Source organism: Eumetopias jubatus, unplaced genomic scaffold, assembly GCF_037043125.1.
Source record: "Eumetopias jubatus isolate StellerSeaLion01/CBP00866 unplaced genomic scaffold, mEumJub1_p1.0 scaffold_4, whole genome shotgun sequence".
Classification (NCBI taxonomy): domain Eukaryota; kingdom Metazoa; phylum Chordata; class Mammalia; order Carnivora; family Otariidae; genus Eumetopias; species Eumetopias jubatus.
This window is the reverse complement of record NW_028274810.1, coordinates 124,155,953-124,181,951: the sequence shown is the minus strand read 5'-3', so window position 1 is coordinate 124,181,951 and position 25,999 is coordinate 124,155,953. Positions and strand designations below refer to the sequence as shown.

Here is a 25,999-nt window from a genome sequence, read left to right as displayed (position 1 = left end):
AGAAACAAGAGCCCTGCATGAATGAGCAGTGGCTTGAACACATTAACCTTGCCCAACAGAGCAATGGGCTGCTGAGTGTCAGCCTCTCACCAGCTCTCCCGTGGACGAGTCAGCGCTCTTCCTTTCTGCTACTGGGGTGGGAGAGATAAATCTGCCATCCCGATTTGCCTGGGACCGAAGCATTGCCATGATGTGGGACTTTTAATGTTAAAACCTGGAAGTCCCTGGCAAATCGGGACCAGTCGGTCCCCTTCTATCCTCCTCAAGCCTTAGCACGTGTGTTGTCTCTACGGAGGGACAACAATGTGGAGAGAGGAAGAGAAGCGTTTCTCCCTACAGTGGCTCCAGCAGCCCCTCCAGGCTGATGGGAACCGGGGTCATTAGTGGATTGGTATGCGTGTGGGGATGAAATTTGGGATGTAAATACAACACCCCCTTACCGGCACTGCTGTCTGTGCGGTGAGGCTACGGGTGATTTTTATGTTCTTTATGCTGTTCTATTTTTTCCAAACTTTCTGCAGTAACCCTTGATAGCATGGGAATCAGAAAAAAGAACTAAATTATAGATAAGCAATCGGAATAAAAAGAGAAAGCCAGTAATTTAAATTGATCAAAAGTTACATTGATCAACTGGAACAGAACAATGAGTAGGGAAAATGGGAAATGTGTTCCAAATTTACCCTGGATGATCTTAGATTATCCAGGGGTCGTATCACAATTTTTAGGAGGTATCTGTTCCTCTACTTTCCCCTTCACAATCATAATCAACTATAAGTACGGGATTCTCCGAAAACACAAACTGTATTACCCTATTCCTCTCCAAATACCTTCTCTCAACTGAAACTGTGATTCAACGTTATGCTTTCTGTTTAAACAGCATTTCCCACCTTTTAAGCAAGCATGGCTGAAGATACAAATTTGTTCTATTACTGGCCTGAGAGGAAAATCTGAAGAGGTGAATTTTTGGTCAATTCAGCTACTTCCTGAATGTATGGCCTTACACGTCCCCAAGACTCTGGTTCTTCATCCACAGAGTGTGGCTGGGAGGCATTTTTCTCCCAAGCTCGAGTGCCCCTGGGGCGCTCCATCAAAATCAGTGAGCACGGAACTGTTCTATACCCTGCAGAATATTGTCCAAAGATTCACAACTACATATCAAGGGATTGACCTTTTTGCCTTAGGAACCAGGAAACATAGAAACCAATTCAAATGGAAAATAAAACCATTCAGTCATTCATTCATTCATTTATCCAAACAGCATTTCCTAATCACCTCTGTGCTTAGAACTGGAGACCCAAAGATGGCTAAGTTCATCTCTAACCAGGGACCGAATCTGGGAAGTATAGTGTTCAGTGTTGCTGCAAGCTCCCAGAGCACCTTCCACCCGCTCCTCTTAGTTCTGGGCTCTGCGACCATAATGAGAACATAATGGGACCATAAGGAGACAAATCTCATTGAAAAGCAAGCTTCCAACCATTTCTCCACTGGTGACTGATAGAAACTCTTGTTTTTCTTTCCTTTTACCCAAAGCGAAAAATAAACACTTTAAAAATGATGAAAGGTCCTTCGGTCAGGAGCCTGGACTCAGACCTAGACAAACCAGACAGTAAACACTTGAATTAGCAGACAGAAAAGATCGTCCCTGAAGAGCTTCCATGGGGCATGCACCAGAGAGGCTGAAAATAAACCCTTTGAAAAACAGAACAGGTGGGTCTCAGCCCCTTCATGACAGTTGATTGCAAACTCTATTTCAAGCTCTATCTTGGAGCAAAGAAGTAATTAAACACACAAAGGCAGACGCACTCAGACAGAGGAACGCCCACTCCCAGAAGACTGAGGCTGCGGGAAGACATGGAGGGCTTGCTTTCCCTGGAAGAGAACTGCTTCACAGGTAGGAGACACCCCATGTAATATGGTGGCTGCTGGAGGCCACCCAGTTCCCCAAATACCACGTCCCGCTCCACAGGTAGGAAACACCCCATGTAATATGGTGGCTGCTGGAGGCCACCCAGTTCCCCAAATACCACGTCCCACTCCAATCTGCCTTATGGGTATCTGGAACTCCACCCCGCTGTAACTGCAGCCTTTTAGGTTAAGATAGTGTCCCTGTTACACAACCCACACCAGGTGTTGGTGAAAGTGGGCAAAATCAGGCCAGTCGAGTTCTAGGTATTTGCAGGAAGAAAGGAGGTAGCTGTGAGCTGTTCAGAGGGAGAAGCTTTCTCCAGGATGCCTATAAAGAAATTCAGTGTTGCTGCAAGCTCCCAGAGCACCTTTCACCCGCTCCTCTTAGTTCTGGGCTCTGCGACCATAATGAGACCATAATGGGACCATAAGGAGACAAATCTCATAGTAAGCTTCCAACCATTTCTCCACTGGTGACTGATAGAAACTCTTGTTTTTCCTTTTACCCAAAGCACAAAATAAACACTTTAAAAATGATGAAAGTCCTTCGGTCAGGAGCCTGGACTCAGACCTAGACAAACCAGACAGGGATGCTCAAGGTATGCTCAAGTCTGGACGTTCTCAAACTTCAGTGTGCCTCAGAACCGCCTGGAAGGCTTGTTAAAACTGATTGTTCCCCCTCCCCATGTATACTTGGTGCGATAAAGAATTCCATGTTCAAAGGCGCATACCCTTGACACTTTGAGGTTGATGCTCTAATGTCTGCTGGGATCTGATGTGGCTGAGATTTCTTTTCTTTCAGTATGCTGTTCCATAATTTTACTTTTTTATTTTTATTAATTCTCTGTTTGTGGCTATTTTTAAAGTATTTTTTTTATTATTTCTATGTCTTTTGAAATGAGGGCATTTTTTTTTTCCATGCTCAATCTATCATCTTGAGTGAGAAGTCCGAGCACGTGTTCTCAATCCTTTCCAATTCCAGGAAGCCGGCCCCAGAACATCTCCAAAAGCCCAGAGATCAATTTGTAAAACTCACATCGCTCATTTTTAGAGAAACAGTTACCATTTCTGTTATCTCTCTGTATTCAGGAAGCATCGTGTGGATATGGCTTGTCTAGATGCTTCCTTATTCCCTCGGCTCAATTTAATATTTATTTATTTATTTTGCGTTTTTTTAATAATTTTTTTTAATTATGTTATGTTAGTCACCATACATTACATCATTAGTTTTTGATGTAGTGTTCCACGATTCGTTGTTTGCGTATAACACCCAGTGGTCCATTCAATATGTGTCCTCCTTAATACCTCACCGGGCTAACCCATCCCCCCCCATGCCCCTCTAAAAAGAAGAAAAGAAGGGGAAACCAAGCCACTTGTTCTGGTTCTGATCTGAGGTGAATTACAGCATATATTTCGCACTTCTCAACCCTCCTGCAGCATATGCATCCCAGGAAAATCAAATCCATAGCTTACCAGCTACTCTGTCGCTCCATGGGAGCAGGTTGTCGGTGTCATCCCAGACGTACCCCTTGTACCCAGCACAGTGCCTGACATAGAGGGCCACGTTGCTCTGTTTATTAACTGAGTGAATAACCAGAAGGAGTAAGCAGGAGGTATGTGATTCAAGCTATATCTTGCTTGAGAAAACTGGGGGTCGGAGTTACAGCCAGGCACCAGAGTTGGCACTAGAACCCCGAATTTCTGACATTAACCCAATTCAACACATCCCAGGAGAAACAACACAACTCTGTTGATGATTTACTGACTGGACATTTCTCCAAAATGTGTCTTGTTCATCTATGTGCTCATATGAACCCATAAAAGATACTCAGTAAGGTAGATGCTTGTTCGATTATGATGATGAAATGAATTAATATGATTAAACTAAGTATTCATTTGTTTCCTAATATGTTTGCACTTATAGAACATCCTAGAATTGAATAACAGCATTAAGAACCCTCTCCCTTGAAAAATGCACACCTGTACACATGCACACAAACACATGACATTTTGCATCAATTTCAAAAGGTTCCCCAGAGCCTCTAAGGTTGAGTTAGACCTAAAAAATCCCTTTCAAAATTTTGAAATATGAGGGCTTAGAAGGGGCTTACAGATGATTGATTTCAGTATCCTCACTTCACAAACACAGAACTGAAGACTAGAGATAAGGAGTTACTGGTAGATTGACTTCAGAGTGCCTACCGGGTACGAGTGAGGTGTCTGCTGTGTGGCAGTGCCCCTGGGAGCTAGCTGGGGAAAGAGAAATACCACTTCCCTCACCTTCCTGAGCTTCCTGGAGGGAGAAGTGACCTATCCCAAGCTTCATAGCTAGTTTGGAGAAGCCCTGAGACCAAAATTTCTAGCCCATAGCCCTTTCCATGACCAGCCCTGCCCCACAAAGGCTCTTGTGTTTTCCTTTTCATTTCCTTTTTCTAAAAAATATTTTATTTATTTATTTATTTATTTATTTATTTATTTATTTATTTATTCAAGAGAGAACTTGAGCGGGGTTGGGGGGAGGGGCAGAGGGCCAAGGTAGAAGAAGAGAGAGAATCTCAAGCAGACTCCCCGCTGAGGGCAGGGCTGGATCCCAGGACCCTGACATCATGACCTGAGCCGAAATCAAGAGTCAGACACTCAACCAATCTGCGGCTCTACTGATAAAAAGGAGGAGGAAAAAGAGGAGGAGCCACCCAGGAGCCCCTCCTCTTCTTTTTCTTTTAATTGAGGTCTAATTGATACACCATATTGTATTAGTTTCAGGGGTATAATAAAATGGTTCAGTATTTGTGTATATTGAGGGGGGTGATCCCATGAAGTCTAGTTAACATCCATCACCATACATCGTTACAAAAGTTCTTTTTTTTTCCCTGCAATGAGAACTGTAAGATGTGTTCTCTTAGCAACAGCAGAGCCCCTTTCAACCTCTCCCTCCACCCACCCAGCCTGCTATTCTCCCCTCCTTCCCTCTGGGCTCCCTTCTCATTGACTGCTTTCTCCTATGACATTCTTCTTTTCCTTCTTCTTCTTCTTCTTCTTTTCTTCTTCTTCTTCTTCTTCTTCTTCTTCTTCTTCTTCCTTCTTCCTTCTTCTTCTTCTTCTTCTTCTTCTTCTTCTCTTCTTCTTCTTCTTCTTCTTCTTCTTCTTCTTCTTCTTCTTCTTCTTCTTCTTCTTCTTCTTCTTCTTCTTCTTCTTCCTTCCTTCTTCTTCTTCTTCTTCTTCTTCTTCTTCTTCTTCCTTCCTTCTTCTTCTTCTTCTTCTTCTTCTTCTTCTTCTTCTTCTTCTTCTTCTTCCTTCTTCTTCTTCTTCTTCTTCTTCTTTCTTCTTCTTCTTCTTCTTCCTCTTCTTCTTCTTCTTCTTCTTCTTCTTCTTCTTCTTCTTCTTCTTCTTCTTCTTCTTCTTCGTTTAATTAAAAAGGAATAAAAATTTCAGGCCATAAAGTGATACATAGTTAGCATAGGGTGATTGAAACCAAAAATTACTTGTGTATGTCCAGTGTGAGTTTCCCCAACCAAACTCTTTAAAAATCAACCAATTAATCAGTTAATCATGAATGTCCCTCCTTCTGACACTAGGGAAATAACAACATAAATATAACAAGTGGATGGGACAAAATAAAAGGTGACATTTAAAATTGTGTCCTGAAATGTCACAAGAGGCTTGAGTAAATCTTTATTATGCTAAAATGAATGAAAATAAAAATAAATGGAAAAAAAATGACATCTGTGGAGAGATGGACCCTGAGCAGAACTGAGTTCTGCTGTTGATACCACACTGTGATTAAACCAAATGAACTGACCCTGCCAGATAATAAAAATTGTTAACTGCTTCAGAAATTTAATTACATAATGACTGATGAAACAGATTTATCCCACAGAATTGAAACAAAATCAGACAAATGACAATAACAACAAACTCTTTTCAGGGCTAACCCCTGCAAGGCCCCCCAAAACATATGAAAAACAGGCATTTCTGAGTGTTTGGTCAGTGGTAGAACCCAGATCTCAGGTCAGGGCAATAACTTACCAAATTATACAGCAGTAAGTCATACAGGTTAGATTTCCAGATAAGGTATGATGTCTCTGAATTAGTTATATATATATATATATATATATATATATATATATATATACACACACATATATTAATGGTAAGTTTTGCTTTCAGCAATGGTTGTGTTGGACCAACTATCCTGCTGAGGACCTTAAGAAAACCCAGAAAAAATATTTTAAAAATGCCTATTTGAAGGCATCAGGAAGCTACCAAGTCACAGAGAATTTAGGGCCAATATCTGGCCAAGCCAAAGGAAGTGAGGTCAGGAAATGGATCTCCTTCACTACTCAATTCAACTCTCAATTCCAAAAATAAAAGCTGTGCCTAAGAGGCTGAGTAGAGATTTTGGGATTCTCATAGGACTAGAGGGAAATAAAATGGTGTTCACAGTGCTTTAAAAAGGAGGGGCTTTGAAAAACATGCAAGGCTTTTCATTGGACAAGAGGAAGGGCTGCCCCCTAGGAGCCACAGTAAATGGGAAATAGAATATCCCTCCCAAGGATGGAGGCTTCTAATCATCTCAACCCCTGATTTGAGAAGGTGATCTGCCCTCAGTTTAGATCAGTTTAGGAAAGTTCTAACTGAGGAACAACAAACAAATGTGACAAAGAGAAAACAAATAGCAAAGTGTCAGACTTAAATGAAGCCATATAAATAATTATATTCAATAAAAATGGACTGAACACTGCAAGTTCTAAAAGCAAGATCCTATGTGCTGTCTGTAAGAGTAGGACACTTAACTGACTACACCACCCAGGCATCCCAGGATGTTTTTTACTCTTAAAATGTATATGTCAAAGTTGAAGTTTTATATATATAATATATATGCATATATATATAAAATTTCAACTGACATGCAATTTTTTTCTATTTTGTTTTATTTTTTAAATTCAAGTATAATTAACATACATATTCGTTTCAGACCTGTATTATAATGATTCAACAGTCTCATATGTTACTCAGTACAATACGAACACACTTGTAAATGATAAAAAATACTACATATCAAAATGTGTGAGATGCAGCTAAAACAGTATGTAGGGGGCAATATACAGTTTTAATAACTTGTACTAGGAAAAAGGAGAAGGAAATTAGCTCAAAATGGATTACAGATCTAAGTTTAAGACCTGATACATAAAACTCCTAGAAGAAAACCCAGGGAAGAAGCTCCTTGACATTCGTCTTGGCAATGATCTTTTGAATGTGACACCAAAAGCACAAACAACAGAAGCAAAAGTCAACTAGTGGGACCACATCAAACTAAAAAGCTTCTGCACAACAAAAGAAAAGATCCGCAAAATGAAAAGACAATCTACAAAATGGAAGAAAGTATTTGAAAACATAAACTGGATAAGTGGTTAATATCTAAAGACCTCATGCAACTCAACAACAACAACAAAAGCACACAACTGTAAGTAAATCTACTAGTATCTAAAATAAATTTTAATTTGGGGAACCCGAGTGGCTCAATGCATTAAGCATCTGACTTCGGCTCAGGTCATGGTCTCAGGGTCCTGGGATTGAGCCCTGTGTTGGCTCCACACTCAGCGGGGAGTCTGCTTGAGATTCTCTCTCTCTCTTTCTCTCCCCCTTTGTCCCTCCCCCCCACTCTCTCTCAAATAAATAAATAAATAAATCTTTAATAAATAAATAAATAATAAAATCAATAACAAAATACATTTTAATTTAAAAATAAAAAGATCTGAATAAACAATGGGCAGAGGAACTAAATACATTTTTCCAAAAAAGACATCTAAATGGCCAGCAGGTTCGTGAAAAGATGCTCACCATCACTAATATTAGGAAAACGCACATCAAAGCTGCAGTGAGATATCCCCTCACACCTGTTAGAATGACTGTCGTGAAGAAGATAAGAGACAAATGTTGGCAAGAATGTGGAGAAGAGAGAACCCCAGTACATGGCTGGTGGGGATGCAAACTGGTACGGCCACTATGGGAGACCGTATGGAAATTCCTCAAAAAGTTAAAAATAGAGCTACCTTATGATCCGGCAATCCCACTTCTGGGCATATATTCAAAGGATAAATATAGGATAAAAACAGAATATTAAAAAGATAGCTGCATTCTCGGGCGCCTGGGTGGCTCAGATGGTTAAGCGTCTGCCTTTGGCTCAGGTCATGATCTCAGGGTCCTGGGATCGAGTCTACATCTGGCTCCTTGCTCAGTGGGGAGCCTGCTTCTCTCTCTCTCTCTCTCTCTCTGGCAAATAAATAAAATAAAATCTAAAAAAAAAAGATATCTGCATTCTCATGTTTATTGCAGCATTATTAGTAATAGCCAAGATGTCAACACAACTTAAGCATCCATCAACAGATGAATGGAGATAGATATGTATCTACATCTCTATCTATCATCTATCTATATACCACAGGACATTCCATGAGGAAAAAGGAAATCCTGCAGTTGGTGACGACATGGATGGCCCTTGAGGGCTTTATGTTAAGAGAGCTAAGTCAGACAGAGAAAGAAAAATACTGTATAATATCACCTATAGGTGGAATATAAAAAAGCCAAATTTGTAAAAAACCGCCACAATGGTGGTTACCAGGGCTGGAGGGATGAGAGAATTGGGAAGATGTTTAAGGGTACAAACTTGCAACAAGTAGGTAAATAAGTCTTGGCAGACCTAAAGCACAATAACAATAACTGTATTATAATAACTGTAAAGTTGCTAAGAGACTAGAACTTAATTGTTCACATAAAAAAAGGAAATAATAATTATGTAATGTGATAGAAGTGTTAGCTAATGCTATGGTGGTAATCAGATTGCAATGTATAAATGTATCAATCAAAATGTTGTACACCTTAAATGTATACAATGTTATACGCCAATTATATCTCAATAAAAAAAGAAGGGTCTAAAGTAAATCATCCCACTTCCACCTTAAAAAGTAAAAAGAAATAAAAGCAATTAAACCCAAGGTACAAGGAAAGAAAATAAAAGATCAGAAATCCATGAAATAGTTAACAACAAGGAAAACAAATGATAGAAGAGTTAACAAAGCCAAAAATAGTAAAGAAAAAAACAGGGAAAACAAAGTTGCTAATATTAGCAATAAAAGAGGGGCTATAAGTACACAACCTACAGATATTAGGATAATAAGTCAATTATCATAAATAACTTTGCCAATAACTTTGGCAACTGGACAAATTCCTTGGACAACACAACTGCCGGAAACTAACAAGGGAAGAATGACTCGAATACTGCTATATCTCTTTTTAAAATTGAATTCATAATAAAAAGAAATGTCTCCACAAAGCCAGATGGGGTCACTGGTAAATTCCATCAAACACTTAAGAAACACCAGCAGGGTGTGTCAACGGCTGACTGGCCTTCATTGCTGGTGCTGCCAGGCATGCGAGTCCCAGTCTCTGTCCCTTTCCTCCAAATCCCAAATTCCAGGGAAGAAATTTAATTAGTGCGGCATGGGCCAGGTCGAGACCTCCAGAAAAATCGAATTGTCTGTGGCCAGTAAGGGTGGGGAGGATGGGCACTTACACAGTACTGACCGGGGCACAGGGACTGACTCTAAGGTCTGAGCATGCTCTTGGAGAAGAGGGGGTCACCCCAGGCAATCACCCCAGAGCACCTGCTGCACCCACCGGAGCCTAGCCTGAGAAATACCCAGCTCCTACAACTGGATGAACATGGTCTCGGAAAGAACAGTAGCATCCAAACTCCCTACATTCAGAGCCTTGTCATCTGTAAAGGAGTCCCAATCACCAGGAGGTTTCAGGCACAACAAAGAAGATAGTGTTGATCTAGTAATATACGAGAAGATCAACCGGTGAACAGGTGCAGGGAGCATAACCCAAAGAGAGCCCACCAGGTTTTCTTAACCAGTCCCCAAGCTTACGCAGTCCTAAAACAGGCAAACAATCCCCTCCCCAACCCCACCACCACCAAAACGAAAACAAAAAACAAGAACCAAAAAACAATCCAAAAAACCCAGAACAAAAAACAATGATCCTTTGAGATCACTACAGTAGGGTTCTGTAGTACAGTCCCCACTTTCCAGGTGAGAAAGGTCACAGTTAGAAAGGGGCAAAGGGGCCTGACCTCTCTCACTATGGGATCCCGGTATCTTATATCATATGATTCCTGCATGCATAGTTTCCCTCCTCAAAGGATAATTTTGGGCCCCCTGTGACTTCTGTTGGTCTAATCTGGGTGCCGCCTGGAGGAAGAAATGCAGTGTGGCCACCGACAAAGGGGCTCCTGCTTTTCCTGTGCTCTTGCAGATCCCCCAGATCTTCCTGCTTTGCCTGCTTCCCTGTCTTGTTGAGATTTGTTGTGTCTACCAGTGTCGAAATAACAACAAAGATCATAAAGTGGAACTGCTATTCAGTTTGCAAAAGGTGACAGAAAAGGGCAAAAATACATATTTAAAGAGGCTCATTTTTCCAAAAAGCCGAGTGATTATTTCCTCTTAGAATAAAGTTATGTAAAATCATTCTCTGCAAGGAGGGGGAAAGATGGCCTTTGGAGAATGAAGCTAAACTAATTTTAGCTCCATTTGCATTTCTAGTACATTAACAACTTCAATCTGGAGTGTGGAGGGGAGGAGAGAGGCTGACCCAATTATGCATCTTAAGAGGGGGCAGGACAGACAGAGCTGTGTCTTCAAATGCTTCCTTGGGCCAGACAGGTATGCTTCGGTCACACAGCTTGCAGGGAGGTGACATTCCCCCCTCCTCTTCACTCCTCAGCTCTGGAGCCAGCCAACCATGGACTTGAATGCCACGAAGACTCACAGGAACAGCATGATGCAGTGGACAGGGCGAGGGTGGATTCCTTGCCTTGGGCAAGTCACAGCCTCTTTGCTTCCTGTTCGCTCCTATGAAATGGGAACCAGTCATGGTTCCCGTGAGGATTCCAAGGAATCGTGTACGTAAATCACAAGTAGATTTTTAAGAAGGGTAGTACGAGATCCTAGAAAATACATATTGATCCCTGCACTCAGTTCAAAGAGCTCCTGAAACCCTGGTCATGTCCTAGGTGATTGGAGCACTAGTATAATCTTTTGTCCTAATATTTGATCTTTGACTCAGCTTCCTGACACAGGGCTGCTGAAACCCTTACCATTTGCTGGGTAACAAGAGTGTCTTTTGTTCTAGGTGGGCTTCCGGATGGGGCTGCAGAGCCATGAGTAGAGGCTTGGAATTTTCAGCCTTGCCTCTCCGTCTCTTGAGAAGGGAGAAGGGCTGAAAACAGAGGTAATGCTCTATCATACCGACACGATGAAGCCTCCATAAAAATCCCGGAAGTATGGGGTTCAGAGAGTTTCCCGGTTGGTGAACACATCCACGTACTGGGAGGTGACGGGCCCCAACTTCACAGGGACAGAGGGACCCTCCCAGACTTTGTCCTGTATATCTTTTTATTTGGCTGTTCACACAGAAGCTGTTGGTAACCTGGGGACCTGCTACTTGCGATTGGCATCAGAAGTGGGGTGGGAGAAATCGTGTGGGACTGAGCCCTTAACCTGTGGGGTCTGATGCTATTTCCAGGGAAATCGTATCTGAATTGAGTTAAGAGGGAGGACACCAAGTTGGCAGCATTGGAGGACTGCTTGATGTGGGGGAAAACCCCACACACTTGGTGACCAGAAGTGTCAGACGTTCAGTGTTCTGTGTGAGTAGTAAAGAAAAACTCACAGGAGGAAACAACTGTAGGTTTTCCCTGATACAGGTAGCTCTAATTATAGCTGAGCCCCACTCATCATCCCTATTATCCATTCATCCATCCATCCATACCATCAATGGGTAGTGGTGAGACAGAAGACGGGTACAGCCTGAGGCTCTGGAAGTTGATGGGTTCCTGAAAAGTCTTTCTTACCTCCAAGTCGTGTAAATCAAAAGAAATGCAAAATGCACCTGGTACCCTTGCTGTTTGTAAATGACACATAAAAAAAAAAAAAACAAACATAAAGCAAAGACTTGGCTCTTCAAATCTCCGATTTATAAATAGGATTTCACATATAATAATAGACCCTTAAGACGGAAAGGGACCCAGTTCTCCTGGGAGGTTGTGGATGCAGAGGGAAAAATATACCCATTATGTGGTTTTACACAGACTGAAATGAAACAAATAAATACCCCTTGCTTTTATTTTACACTTAGCTTTTTTTAAAACTTACTTCTACCTTTTTTAATAGTGAACTTTGTCAAAGTGATTTGAAAGTATAGACAATATCAGAAATCAATTATTAGGGGAGGGGTGCCTGGGTGGCTCAGATGGTTAAGTGTCTGCCTTTGGCTCAGGTCACAATCCCGGGTCCTGGGATGGATCCGCACATCAGGCTCCTGGCTCAGCGGGAAGCCTGCTTCTCCCTCTCCCTCTGCCTCTCCCCCTGCTCATGCTCTCTCTCTCTCTCTCTCTCTGTATCTCTGTGTCTCAAATGAATAAATAAAATCTTTTTTAAAAATTCAATTATTAGGGGAAATGTTTCCTTCTTAAAAATCTATTTCCTCCTTATTTCTAATCTTTAGCATAACATTTTTCCTCTCTGGGTCTAATAACCAAAGGTATGGTATGATGCAGACTCAAAAGACAGGGAAATCTGAATCTGATTCTCAGCTCTGCTATTTAACCTCTCTGGCCTTTATTTTCCTATCTACAAAATGGGGGATCTAATCCCACATAGTTGGTGGTGCTGTTGGTGTAACTGGTGTGTTAAGCAAGCATGATGGTGCCCTGTGATCAAAATGCACTTGGTTATTCTTACACCCTTTAAACTTGATTCCCTGGGGCAGGCGTGGGGCAAGGCAGGGAGGGGGTGCTCTCCCCCACCTGTGAGTGACAAAGCCCACAGGCTTATTCTGCTCACACTTCGTTGACAGTCTAAAGGCTGCAAATACAGCTGTAATTCAGCAACGACAGAGTCCAGTTCTCTTTAATGATCCAGAACTCTGAGTGTGACTTAGCTTCACATCTTCCCTTTCCAAGCTCAGGCCTGCTTCTGTGAACAGTGGGGAGGGAGAGGCTGTCTTTCTGCTCTTAGCTGCTCTTTCAGATCTGCTGGCCAGGTTCCCAGAAGGGGAGGTGGGATCGAGGTAAGAGAAGAGGACAGTTCTCGCTTAGCACATGACTTTGCACTCCAGCCCTGGAGGTGAGTAAGACATCAGGGAAAATGTTCCGAAGGTCTGAGAGTCCCTCTAAGCCCTCACTAGGCTTGAGGCTAAGAGGTGACACCCCACTCTCTCTATGAATCTTCTCTCAATCTTTCATAATTTCAAACAGGGTAAGGCAGTTGGTAGACATAGAACAGGTTCTCCTTCATTCCCATTGTAAATCCTGCATGTGGAGAGGTCTCTCTCACACTGGCTCATAAACAGCATACTGATATACCTTGGAAAACTGGGTCAAAAGAGTCTCCTTTTAACATCCTGTCATGTGAAGATAAGAAATAATATATCTCATGTGTTTGGCTTATAGTAGGTGCTCAGTAAATTATTGGCAAGGTAGAATCCTTATTAATAAATTGTTTCTTCCATCTGGTAGATGAGAAGGGACTTTCTGGGAAAATACCAACAGGTGCCGGCTTTAAATGCATCAGAATGCTTTTCTAAAAATGCCCTGTAGTCAACCAATTTAGATTTCCCAAAGCCAAATTCTTGTTAATTATTCAACATTTTAATATATGCCACAAGTAAAACCACATGCTTTAGAATTAAAAACTCTGTTCAAAAACATCCCAGGGTTGGCACATCCAATGGTTGTTGGTAATGTTCCAGAATCAGAATTAAAACAAAAGACTCCACTGTGGGTTTGAGGTTCCTTTAAAAAAAAGTGTTACTTTCTCAAGCATGAAAGTATTTATTCTGCAGATCCCCCAGATTTAAATAATGGTTCAGAAATCTTACTGAAAATCTGCCGCCATCAGCTCTTTGGAAAATAGAGATTTAATTCTGGTTCTATCACCTCTGAGCTTGGCAGAGAACAAGCTGGACTATTTTCCAGGCAACCAAATCAATCAAAACCCATGAACCTTCCAGGAAACCTAAGACTTCAATTACCCAAACCCCGTGTTTGTGTATATACCATGTGTGCGTGGTATATTTGCATCCTGCCCTCTGTGAGCTGTGGGCATTGAGGTTCCCCTGATGAGAAAGCTGAGTGCTTTGTTTTTGTCCTGGCAACATCATGGAATCAAAACCCACTGTAATCTGGCTGACTCCCACAGAAAACAACACCTCTTCTAAAGCTGGAGGCAGCTTTGGTAGCCAGCAGGAACGGAGATGCAAATGCCTTCTCATCTGAGCAGGACCCTTTTGTATACTCACTGAGGACTTGGGTGATTCCCTTAAGTTATTTGGCTCTGAAACCCACCTTTTTTTGTCAGTTCAAGGGCAGTCTCCCGCGCCCCCTCCCCCACCCCCATCTCCAGTGGTGCTCAGTGCTTCTTGTCTGACAGTGGGCAGCCTTCTTGGCCTCTGCCTGTTCTCACTGCTCTCACCAGCACCTCCCCACTCCACCACCAATACTAGCTACTTACTAAATTACTGAGGCCCTCACCCCTCCCCACCAACCAACTGCCCATCACTGAAGGGTTCGAGTAGAGACTGATGACCACTTAAAGGGGCTATCACACAGAGAGGATGTTACTTAAAGCATCATGGAGAATCTGTGCATTGAGTGATGAATGCCTGTTCTATGGAGCACAAAGAGGTGGATTAATTTGCCCCAATGCACATTGCCAGGACAAAGCCTTCTGACCTCACTTTCCTGCCTTGGGCAAATGTTCTTCATCCGGTGTCTCACCAAATCTGGGAGTCAAGAGGGTTTCCTTCACACGGGTCATTTCTTCCTCAAGCAGTTTTTCTCTGGCTACCTGCATCCATCACTACTGTTCTCAAGGGGACCTTCTAGACTAGATTGGGTGTCCCCAAATCCTTCCAGCAGAATCCACTCTGAAGTAGACCTGCATGGAAGATACCTAGTAACGTTGGGGGAAGAAATATAAGGAGGGTGCCGAAAAATATGTGGGGGCTGATCCTACTCCAGTGCACCCCGGAGAACGCACACTGGATTACTAGTAGCAGCTACTCTTGAGGAATAGTGCTATAAAATGTAAGGGAGGGGGTGTTTCACTCTTACTTTTTGCAATTCCATTATTTAATTTTTTTTAATTTAGTGGTTACCCTAGACTTTGAAATATGCACTTATAACTAAGTCCATCTTCAAATAACACAATATTGCTATCAATACCCTATAACAAAATATTGCCAATACCTTCTGCTGACCCCTCATGATATTGCTGTTATTCATTTCACTTATCCATATGCTATAATCATCCAACAAATTGTTGCTATTATTACATTAAACAAGCAGTTTTCACTAGCTCAATTAAGAAGAAGGATAATAAAATATTTTAATTTAATCTTCATGTATTCCTTCTCTGACACTTTTCCTTTCTTTACATAGATCCAAATTTCTGACCCTAAATAGTTTTCCTTCTCCCTGAAGTATTTCTTTTAACATTTCTTACAGAGTCTTTCTGCTGGTTATGAATTCCCCCAGTTTTTTGTTTGTCTGAGAAAGTCTTTATTTCTCTTTCACTTTTGAAGGATAATCTTGCTGGGTATAGAATTCTAGGTTGGTGGGGGTTTTTTTTTGTTTTTTTTTCAGGACTTTAGATATTTCAGTACATTCTCTCTTTGCTTGCATGGTTTCTGATGAGAGGCCTACTGTAATTTTTATCCTTGTCCCTTTATAGGTAAGATGTGTCCCTCTTCTGGCTTGTTTCAAGAATTTCTCTTTGACCTTGGTTATTTGTTCAAATAGGATAGCATAAACAATGTAGATTTTTTGGTATTATTCTGCCTGGTGTTCTCTCAGCTTCCTGGCTCTGTGCTTGGGGTGTGTTATTAATTTTGGAAAGTGCTTGGCCACAGTTCAATTATTTCTTCTGCTACATTATTTCTTCTCCTGGTATTCCAATGATAGAAATATGTTATCTGGCATATCCAATTAGGTTATATCGTTAGACATCCCACAGTTCTTCGGCGTTATGTTCTGTGGTGTTTATTCTTTTCTCCTTCCATTATTTTTTCTCTTCGCATTTTAGTTTGGGAAGTTTTTATTGACCTATCTTTGAGTTCACTGATTTTTTTCTCTGCCATGTCTAGTTGGCTGATGAAGTCATCAGAATAACATTCTTCATTACTATTACAGTTGGCTTTTTTCTTATATTTCATTTGATTATTTCTTAGGATTTCTGTCTCTGTCTTGCATTATCCATCTGTTCTTTTATGTTGTCTATTTTTTCCATTACAGCCTCTAACATATTAATCGTAGTTATTTTAAATCATAGTTTTTAAATTGCTGCTCTGGTAATTCCAACATCTATAACATATCTGAGCCTGGTTCTGATGCTTACTTTGCCTCTTCAGACTGTTTTTTTCTTGACTTTTGTCATTTCCGGTAATTTTTTTTTTTTTTTTTGTCAAAAGCTGGACATGATATATTGAGTAATAGGAATGGAAGGAAACGGGGCTTTAGTGTCATGTTTTATGTTCATCTGTCTAGGAATTGGCCTCTGTTTAAAATTTGCTGTAGCAGTAGGTGCCAGAAACTTCAAACTCCTGTAGAGTCCCTGTGGTTGTCTTTAGTTTCCCTAACAATGCCTCTCCTTCAATAGAGTCTGCACCTTGCAGCTCTTTCAGCGGTACTTCACTGTCATTATGCTGGTGTCCTGTTGATGAGGCAGTAAGATGTGGTAAGGATGTGGTGAGATGTGTTAAGTAAGGCAAGCATTCTAATCTTATTTTTAAATTTCAGTCATTTAGTGAGCCCGTGTCCCTGGACTGTGACCCTCACAAGTACTTCTGAGCCTCCCCCCATCCCCTCACCACCTTGAGTGACATAGAAAGGCTGCAGCAAGCTAGAGTCTAATAAATGCCTTTCCCCCAGGGGGAAGAAGGGTCTGGTAAGGTCTGTTCCCTTTCTGGGTAGGCTTTTATTATGCAGAATACTCTGGCATATTTCCAAACGGTTACTTTTCTCCTCTCCCTGCCAGAGCCACAAGGAGATAATCTTGGATTTTCCCTGTGAGAAGCTGGTGAGTTTACTAGAGGCAAAACCCATGAAAATGGGACACTCCACCCAAACTGTGGCCACCAGGAGTTTCTCACTCTCAAACTACTCCACACTCAACCTTCAGAAATTCATCAAAAATTTCCATTTAAGTGTTCCCATTCATTTTTAGCTGCAAGGGGTTTCTGCTTTGAGGATGCAGATCTGGGCTCTGACTCTGAATTCATCTGTCTGTCTACATTTAAGGGCAGCTGTTTGCCTTGCGACATCAGTTTCCTGGTGGGCCCAAGAAAAGTCATGGATTTCAGTTTGTTTAGCTTTGATCTAATTATAAGGATGGGAGTGATGACCTCCGAGTTTTTGACATGTTGGAGCTGAAACTGGAAATCTATTATTTAGTTTTTAACAAAGAGTTTCATTGTTTTAATTAAAGAAAAACTTTTGAAAAATAAGACATCCTTTTTAGGGGTCTATCTTTGGCCTTTAAGTGTATAACTATAGAGTAATTTTCTTCTTACTTTAGCAAGGAGTTATACCAACAAACCTTTTTAATCCTAAATAGAATTTACCAATAGAATCATTGTCTCCCATAAGGAGTAATGATTATCCTTCTTGCTAAGCCCTGGGGCAGCCATATCTTACTTTAGACAATAGCTTCCTGCATCCAGTTGGCAGTTTGTTTCCTGGACCCAACATAAAGGCAAGAGATTCTAGAAATTCAAGAAATAGCTCCCAACCCTCCTTCACTGTTGGTGGGAATGCAAGCTGGTGCAGCCACTCTGGAAAACAGTATGGAGGTTCCTGAAAAAGTTGAAAATAGAGCTACCATACAATCCAGCAATTGCACTACTGGGTATTTATCCCAAAGATACAAATGTAGGGGTCCGAAGGGGTACGTGCACCCTGATGTTTATAGCAGCGATGTCCACAATAGCCAAACTGTGGAAAGAGCCAAGATGTCCATAGACAGATGAATGGATAAAGAAGATGTGGTATATATACACAATGGAATATTATGCAGCCATCAAAAGGAATGAGATCTTGCCATTTGCAACAACGTCGATGGAACTGGAGGGTGTTATGCTGAGTGAAATAAGTCAATCAGAGAAAGACATGTATCATATGACCTCACTGATATGAGGAATTCTTAATCTCAGGAAACAAACTGAGGGTTGCTGGAGTGGTGGGGGGTGGGAGGGATGGGGTGGCTGGGTGAAAGACATTGGGGAGGGTATGTGCTATGGTGAGCGCTGTGAATTGTGGAAGACTGTTGAATCACAGATCTGTACGTCTGGAACAAATAATTCAATATATGTTAAAAAAAAAGAAGAAGAAGAAGAAGATAGCAGGAGGGGAAGAATGAAGGGGGGGAATCGGAGGGGGAGATGAACCATGAGAGACGATGGACTCTGAAAAACAAGCTGAGGGTTCTGGAGGGGAGGAGATGGGAGGATGGGTTAGCCTGGTGATGGGTATTAAAGAGGGCACATTCTGTGTGGAGCACTGGGTGTTATACACAAACAATGAATCATGGAACACTACATCAAAAACTAAGGATGTTAATGTATGGTGATTAACATAACAATAAAAAATAAATAAAATTTAAAAAAAAGAAATACCTCCCAATCTTCCCTCTCCCTGTAGATCCCAATCCTTGTAATGGGGGACATGGTCCTTCCTAAGAGACGGATAGCTATGATTTCATTTCCAAAGACCTCAGTGGAGTAGGAGGGCAGGTGACAAGTCTGTACTGAGGTGTAAATGATTGATGGTGGTTATCTTCCTGAAAGCAGTCTCTTCTAAGACAGAAGAAGAGCTATGTGAGCATGGAGGGCTAAAAAAGGAGTGATACATTCACACGTGGGAGGGGAGAGGGACAAAGCCACAGGGCCTTCCCCAACCCCCACCCTGCTGATAACTCTGAAGACTTCATTCCTCTCTCTCCCTGAGCTAAACCTGGCCAAGGCCAGCAAAACAGTACAGGACCGGACTGTAACAGCTGTGACACTTGGGAAACTTCTTTATGCCCCTGAGCATGGACGTCCCGGTGGGGGCACTGGGTACCACAATACAATTGGATGAGTGTGGAAGTTTAAGCATCTCACTTGACCTTGCTGATGGGGGTGGGTCTGCAGTTTTCTCTGTGGTGTTTAGCTGGAATAGAGAACTTACTGTCTAAAAGTTTTCTGTCTTGCTGCTCTGGGGACTAGGTAACATAGGTCTTCCTTGGGGCTTTTGATGTCTGTACCCAGTGATGTTTCCAGGTTGCTGGTTTCATCAGCTCAAGTCTGGGATGCATGAGGCAAACCAAAAGCCCAGGGGACTCACTACCAGGTCACTCCGTGGGTCCTGAAGTCCTAGCCATTCTGCCTTCCTCTCTCCACCTTTCAGACTCTTCCTAGGCTTGTTTTATATACCATATCCAGACGTTTTAATTGTATTTCTTGGGAAGAATAAGAAAAGTGGATCTATTCCATCTTCCCAGAAGCAAAACTCTGCCCACTTTGTTTTGTTACCTGCTTTCAATGCAACATCTTTTCATGCAAATAAACATATTTCATATGATTATTTTAATGGTGGTGTATTCTTCTACAACACTGATATATATTGCTTTAATTAAATCAATTATCCTGTGGTTGGACCTGCAGGGTTTCTTCTCCCCCAACACGTCTCTTCCATTATGAATAACACCAAGTAGCTAAACATTTGTCATATTCTTAATTATTCCCTTTGGCTAAATTTCTGGGCACTGGCACTGGTAACCTGAAGGGCATGTACATGCTAACACTTCTACAAAGTGCATCTGATGCTCTCCAGAGAGCAGGAAGATTGTAGCAAAGTATGCAACTGTGTGTACCTTGTTTGTATATGCAGCCCTCCTACCGGCAATATCACTGAGTATTATTTTTTTAATTGCCAATCCAGGAAGTTAAAAATGGTAGGTATATCCCATTTCAAAAATTACCTTTAGTTACCTGTGAGACTTGAGAGCAATACAGGTGTCTTTAGTAGCACATTTCTAGGCACTGAGAGGAGAGATGGGAAAAACTGAGATCGAAAGCTTGAAAGGGTCCTCCAGGTAGAGTCAGGTCATGGCAGTTTATGGAACACGACTGTAATGTAGCAGCCGGTGGGCAGGACCCGGTGACCAGGCCAGACTCAGGGGGGCAGAGGATAGGGAAGTAGGAGGCAGCGCTCATCTGATGGGACAACAGATTTCCTCTGTCATTCAAGGGGTCATTTAACTTCTCAGGAATTCTTGGGGCTGTTTCCTAAAGAAGCATCTGCCATCCATTGGAAATGGGTAGTTGTCATCACAGTGAATGGACTGAAGCCCCAATTTAATTGTTGTTCTGTAACTACTGGCCTTATAATAATATAAATGAATACAGATGCACGCATGCGCGCGCACACACACACACACACACACACACAGCCCTGGCCTGTTTCAATCCTGGTCTTCTGACTTCTGATCCATGCCACACTTAGTCACTACCAGACTATAATTAGCTTATGTTGCAATTGGGCTGTAATGACAGTCACATAGGACATGTGCAAGATGATAGGGGTTGAGCCTGATAGAGAGAGAGCTTTCGTCTCAGCAGTTCTCAGCAGCGGCTTAGATTTCACCACTGACCATCCTGCTGCTCAATTAAGTGAGTGTGAACAATAGTGATTTGCATTTGTTTGCAAGGGATTTTTTTTTTTTTTTTAATTTGAGAGAGAGAGCAAGGGCTAGGGTGGGGGAAGGATAGAAGGAGAAAGAGAATGGCAAGAGGACTCCTTGCCCAGCACGGAGCCCAACATGGGGCGCAATCTGAGGACTCCTAGATCACAACCCAAGCTAAAACCAAGCGTAGGCCACCCAACTGCCTGAGCCACCCAGGCGTCCCTGTTTGTGAGGGATTGTTAACTGTAAGTCCTTAAAGGCAGGAACTCTCCAGGTGTCCCACTCCCAAAAATCTGAGCTAATGACCGACCCATGCCATTGCTCCGTTTCAACTTGCTGAATTGGAATACATTGAATTGTGTTTCATGAAGTTGATTTGTCTAGACTCTGGCATAAAGGGGACCCCCGTGCTGGTGGTGGTGGGCATCCCAGGATCCCTAGTACCCAGTGCCTTGAACGCACACTTGCTTCTTCACGCTGTTTCATCTGGAGCCGTTAGATTTCATCAAACAGCTCGTGTCTGGGATGCTGAGGGGCAATGTGATACTTTGGGGTACAGAACATGAGACTTCACACAAAGATGCACTCACTCCTCGAATTACTGGCGTAGACTTGGACCTTGTCCCCCACAGAAATTTTCATAAATTCCATTTTGTTCAATCCCCATCAATAAAAGGAAAAGGTGCATTTATAATTGTATGCACTGCATCATATCGTTTATTCCTGCCAGGAAAATACTTCCATTTTGATGAGGCATTAATGAAAACAGAATATGCCGGGTACAATTACACCTTTGATGCCTGGAATAATTGTACACAGAGTAGCTTCTGATAGCTTCTGGCCCGGTTTCAAACCCTGTTGCTCCTTTACCACTCACATCTGCCAGTGCCAAACACAGGAAGGCATGTTCCTATAGTGATGCAACCCCTAGCTCTGCCTTTCTGAGTCCCTGCGGCTGAGCTGGCATGGGGAAGGATTCCTGAAGGCATTACGACCTGCTGTTAAAGCTGGCGTCTGGGCTCAGGGGGAGCTCATGTGTCCCGATTCCTGCCCCAACAAGGCCAGCCATGGTCCGGCTGTTCTGTCTGTAACTGGTGTGTCCTGAGGTTGCCCAGCCCTGGGACCTGGGGTATCCATTCTGCAAGCAAGGTATGCAGTACACTGAGGCATGGAGCCCCCCGACATTCTTCATTCTAGAAGTTACCAGAGAGCTTTGCACTTGGGGTTATTGATCACTGTCATTTCCAAAGCTGACACCAGAACCCCATTTGGCTCCTTGGACCGCATTTCAATGGTTAGAACCCAGATACAGGGAAAATGGGTTCTTCGTCCCACGACATCCTCCCTCACCAGTGTTGATCATTTTACAGATACGGACACCAAGTCTCACCATGGCACAGCCGGTGAATGTCAGGGGAGGGGACTAGGTATAGGCATTTGCCCCTGTGGCTCCCCAACTCCCTTGTCTGCCCCTTCGTAATTCTTCACGTTATGAGCCCCACCATTCCCCAACTTCTCACATTCTCACATTCCTTCGCAGCTCATTGCACACGTGGGACTCAGGTCCCACCAACTGGATGCACACAAGCCTGGATTCAGAAGCGCACACGCTGAGGAGGAGTCCTCATGCTGGGGAAGCCAATGTGCAGTGCTACGATGGTGGACATTCTGGGGTCTCGTCCCGAGCAAGGGTGGCCGTGGTTGTGGTGCTTTCACTGGGGCAGCACCCGTTACTATGTAGCTTCAGAGCTTGCCGAGCCTTTCCAGATTCTGGGACCCACCTAATACCTTTAAAGGTTTTATATATTTATGGAGAAAGAGAGACAGAGAGCACGAGCAGGGAGAGAGGGAGAGGGAGATGCAGACTCCCCACTGAGTGGGGAGCCCAATGCGGGACTCGATCCCAGGACCTGAGGGTCCTAGGACCCTGGGATCATGACCTGAGCCGAAGCTAGATGCTTAACTGACTGAGCCACCCAGGCGCCCCAGCCACCTAAAACCTTTAAGTAAATTCTTTTCTTGCTTAAAATAACAAGAGCTTATTTTGTTGTCTGCAACAAAAAAATCTGACCAATGTTAACCGAAACCCAAGATTTTGGATTCCCAAAGTCAGACCTTTTTTTTTCTCAGTCCACCATCAGGTATTTACTTTAAACTCACATCTTATTAACCTTCTCCCTTTCTCCAGAAAGGTTACATAACCGAAAGTAAAGGACAGAGGGCACCGGGGAAGAGTAGCTTGGACCCTGGGACTGTCAGAATGGACAGTGGTGGGTGGGTGACAGGAAAATCCAGGGCACTGCATCCCACAAGGGGGAATTAGGAAAGGTGGAAAGCCAGACAGAATCAGGGTGGGCACCAGACAAGAACACACATTTACCAAGCAAAGACTTGGTGCCAGGACACGTCATAAACAACAGCAAAACCAAAACTAAGTATCTAAGATAGGTATTCGCAGCATTTCTTACCTCCCTCTTTCCAAGTAGCGTTCTCTGTTTAAGTTCTTCAGGTCCAACGTCCTTATGTGGGAACAGGTCTCATGAATAAGCCAAAGAAATGCCTCAGAGTTATGCACGGAACCAAGAAGAGGGACAGAAAGGGAGAGGAGGGGGATTACAGGCTGGTAGGAGGAGGGAGGGCAACAGAAATGAGACACTGGGGAGAGAGGTACCACAATGAGGGAGACTCTGGGGAAGGTGACATTTTAGGAGGGTTGGGCAGATTTGCTGGCACTGCTTAGTGTAACACACCTCCCCTGACCCTCCCTTTCAAGAGCCTTCAGAAAGTCTCACATTACTCTTCAAGAGTGTTAGTATGCATTGGTTCTTCTTCAGGAAGCATCGCCATTTTGGGACCAGTCTTAAGCAGGAACAGATGCATTATCTCATTTGACTTTCATTATAAGCCCATGAGATGAACACTATCGTGATTTCATTTCTCAGCTTAAGAACCTGAGGATCAGAGAGGTTTTATGGCTTATCCAGAGTCACACAGCTCTGTAAGTGGGGAGACGGGGATTTGAATCCAGACCGAAAGATTCCAAAACCCTTGCATAAAGGAAGGTAGAAGAGACAATACGTTGACCCCCTTCACATCACAATTTGCCCATTTGCTTGCTGGGGCTGGTCACATGGATTTGGGAATTCCTGAGCTAATGTAGGGGTCTGCCAATTACTTAGATCTGTAACTTAAAAAAAAAAGAAGAAGAAGAAGATATGAGGTCCTACACAACAACTATTCCCACATCCTAAGGACAGAACCTCCAAAGTTATAATCAAGACCTGGGTAAAGTTATTCAGAAAATAAAAATTCATTAAACTGCAAAGATAAAACAGATATACAATAATACCCCCTTGGTTTGGGAAACCCATTCTGAAGTCAATTCAGTTCATATGCACTTTTTCGAAGTTTAAATGCAATGACCTCACAGTTGTTTATATCCACACAGACCCCAAAGAGATGACACGGGAGGGAAGCCTCCCCTGTGTAATAATTTTAGTCTAATGTGCTAGAACCAGGCCTGGGAGAAACTAATTGCTCCACAAGTGTAAAAGCATCACAAAGGCTCTCTTTTATCCTGGCCACACCCCTAAAACTTGAATACCATGAGTCACAGCTTATAAATGATTCACTGGGGCTGCAAACAGGTAAATGATCTGCTCAGTCACTCAGCTTCTGGTTTTAATCAGGAGACCATAGGTCCTGGCATAAGGACAGCCCCGGTTTCTACCTGTTAAAGTGTCCTGCTTCATTCTCATAATTTTCCCCTTTTAGATGACAATTTGTAAGGTCACCCTAGTCATCAGTGGCAACACTGAGGTGAACCCATATCCGATTTACCCTATGGCTCTCGGTCACTGGGCTCTACAGGCCTACATAGTGCACATTTCCAAGCAGGCACCCTTATTCAGTGAGTCTCGAGTGGGCCCAGAAGTCCATTTTAACCAAGATCCCCAGGTGATTCCATTGCTGATGGTCGGAGGGCCATGTTTTGCGAGAGACTCTTCTGTTACCTTAAATATTAGTTTGCAAGGGCTGCCATAACTAGATATCACAGACTGGTTGGCTTCAACAGCAGAGGTTTATTTCCTGACAATTTCCTATGCTGGAAGTCCAAGATCAAGGTGTTGGTAGGGTTGGTGTCTTCTGAGGCCTCTTTCCTTGGCTGGCGGATGACCTTCTCACCGTATCCCCACGTGGCCTTTTCTCTGTGCACACGCATCCCTGGGGTCTCTCTGCATCCAAATTTCCTCTTCTTGTGAGGATACCAGACTGATTGGATTAGGGTCCACCCCAAAGGCCTCTTTATAACTTCATGACTTCTAAAAGCTTCCCCCATCTCCAAATACACCCACATTCTGAGGTCCCAGGAGTGACGACCTCAACATACAAATCTAGGAGGGCACAATTCAGCCCACAACACCCTACTCGGTACAGAAAAAGGTAATGGAAGAAAATTATAAAATCTTCTTTTCTGACGGTCTTCAGAAGTAAAGTCAAGTCACACCTGTGAGAAATAGGTATGAGCCAGGTACAAGGTGAGACCTTGTTCATTCCATCACTACCACTGGTTTGGAGGCTCTGAACATTCTTTGGCCCACTAGTGTGAGTTCCAGAGGTGGCTGGGAAGAGATACTTTTTCGGCCATTACCACCATCACCACGCCCTCCCCCATCCCCAACTGGGTAAAACAGAACAGCAAAATCAAAGACCTCTGCTGCTAGAAGGTGGGCATGGGTGGCAAGTCGGATGCAATTTGGATTAACCTGCACGGCAGACAATGTTATTTTTGTACCCTAACGACATTCCTACTTTTCCTTCCTGACAGAGGTCACCAGAACCACAAAGCAGGAGGCCTCTTGTGTAGTTGGAGCATGGGCATATGGCTGAATTCTAGTCAAGAGGAACCAAGGGGAAATGTCTTAGCTGGTTTCTGGAAAAGAATCTTCCTCTGGTTAACACAGAGTATTAAATAGAAGCTCCATGCCACCTGCCTAGGACATGAGTATCTATAGATGCAATGCATGGGGCTTCGACCTCAGGGAGAAGTGCCCTTAAGAGGCTGACCCGGAGCCCTCACCCGTGAACCAGTGTGCTGGAACCACGCGCTTCCAGATTCACCAAGTGAAGCAGTGAATATTCTAGTTGCTGAGCATCTTTTTGTAGGATTTCTATTACTTGTAAGCAAAAGCCTCCTACCTGATATAAGGAAAAGGACTCCAGACTTTATATTTTAAAATGTTAATGGTTATATGGGACGCCTGGGTGGCTCAGTTGGTTAAGCGTCTGCCTTCAGCTCAGGTCATGATCCC

At 42.9% G+C, this 25,999-nt stretch overlaps 1 protein-coding gene across 1 annotated transcript in view; it reads right to left on the bottom strand.

Annotated features, from left to right (window-relative positions):
• The window catches only part of TMEM65 (transmembrane protein 65), a 183,569-nt gene that overhangs the window by 3,205 nt on the left and 154,365 nt on the right, over positions 1–25,999 (bottom strand). The gene's annotated exons all lie outside the window — the stretch shown is intronic.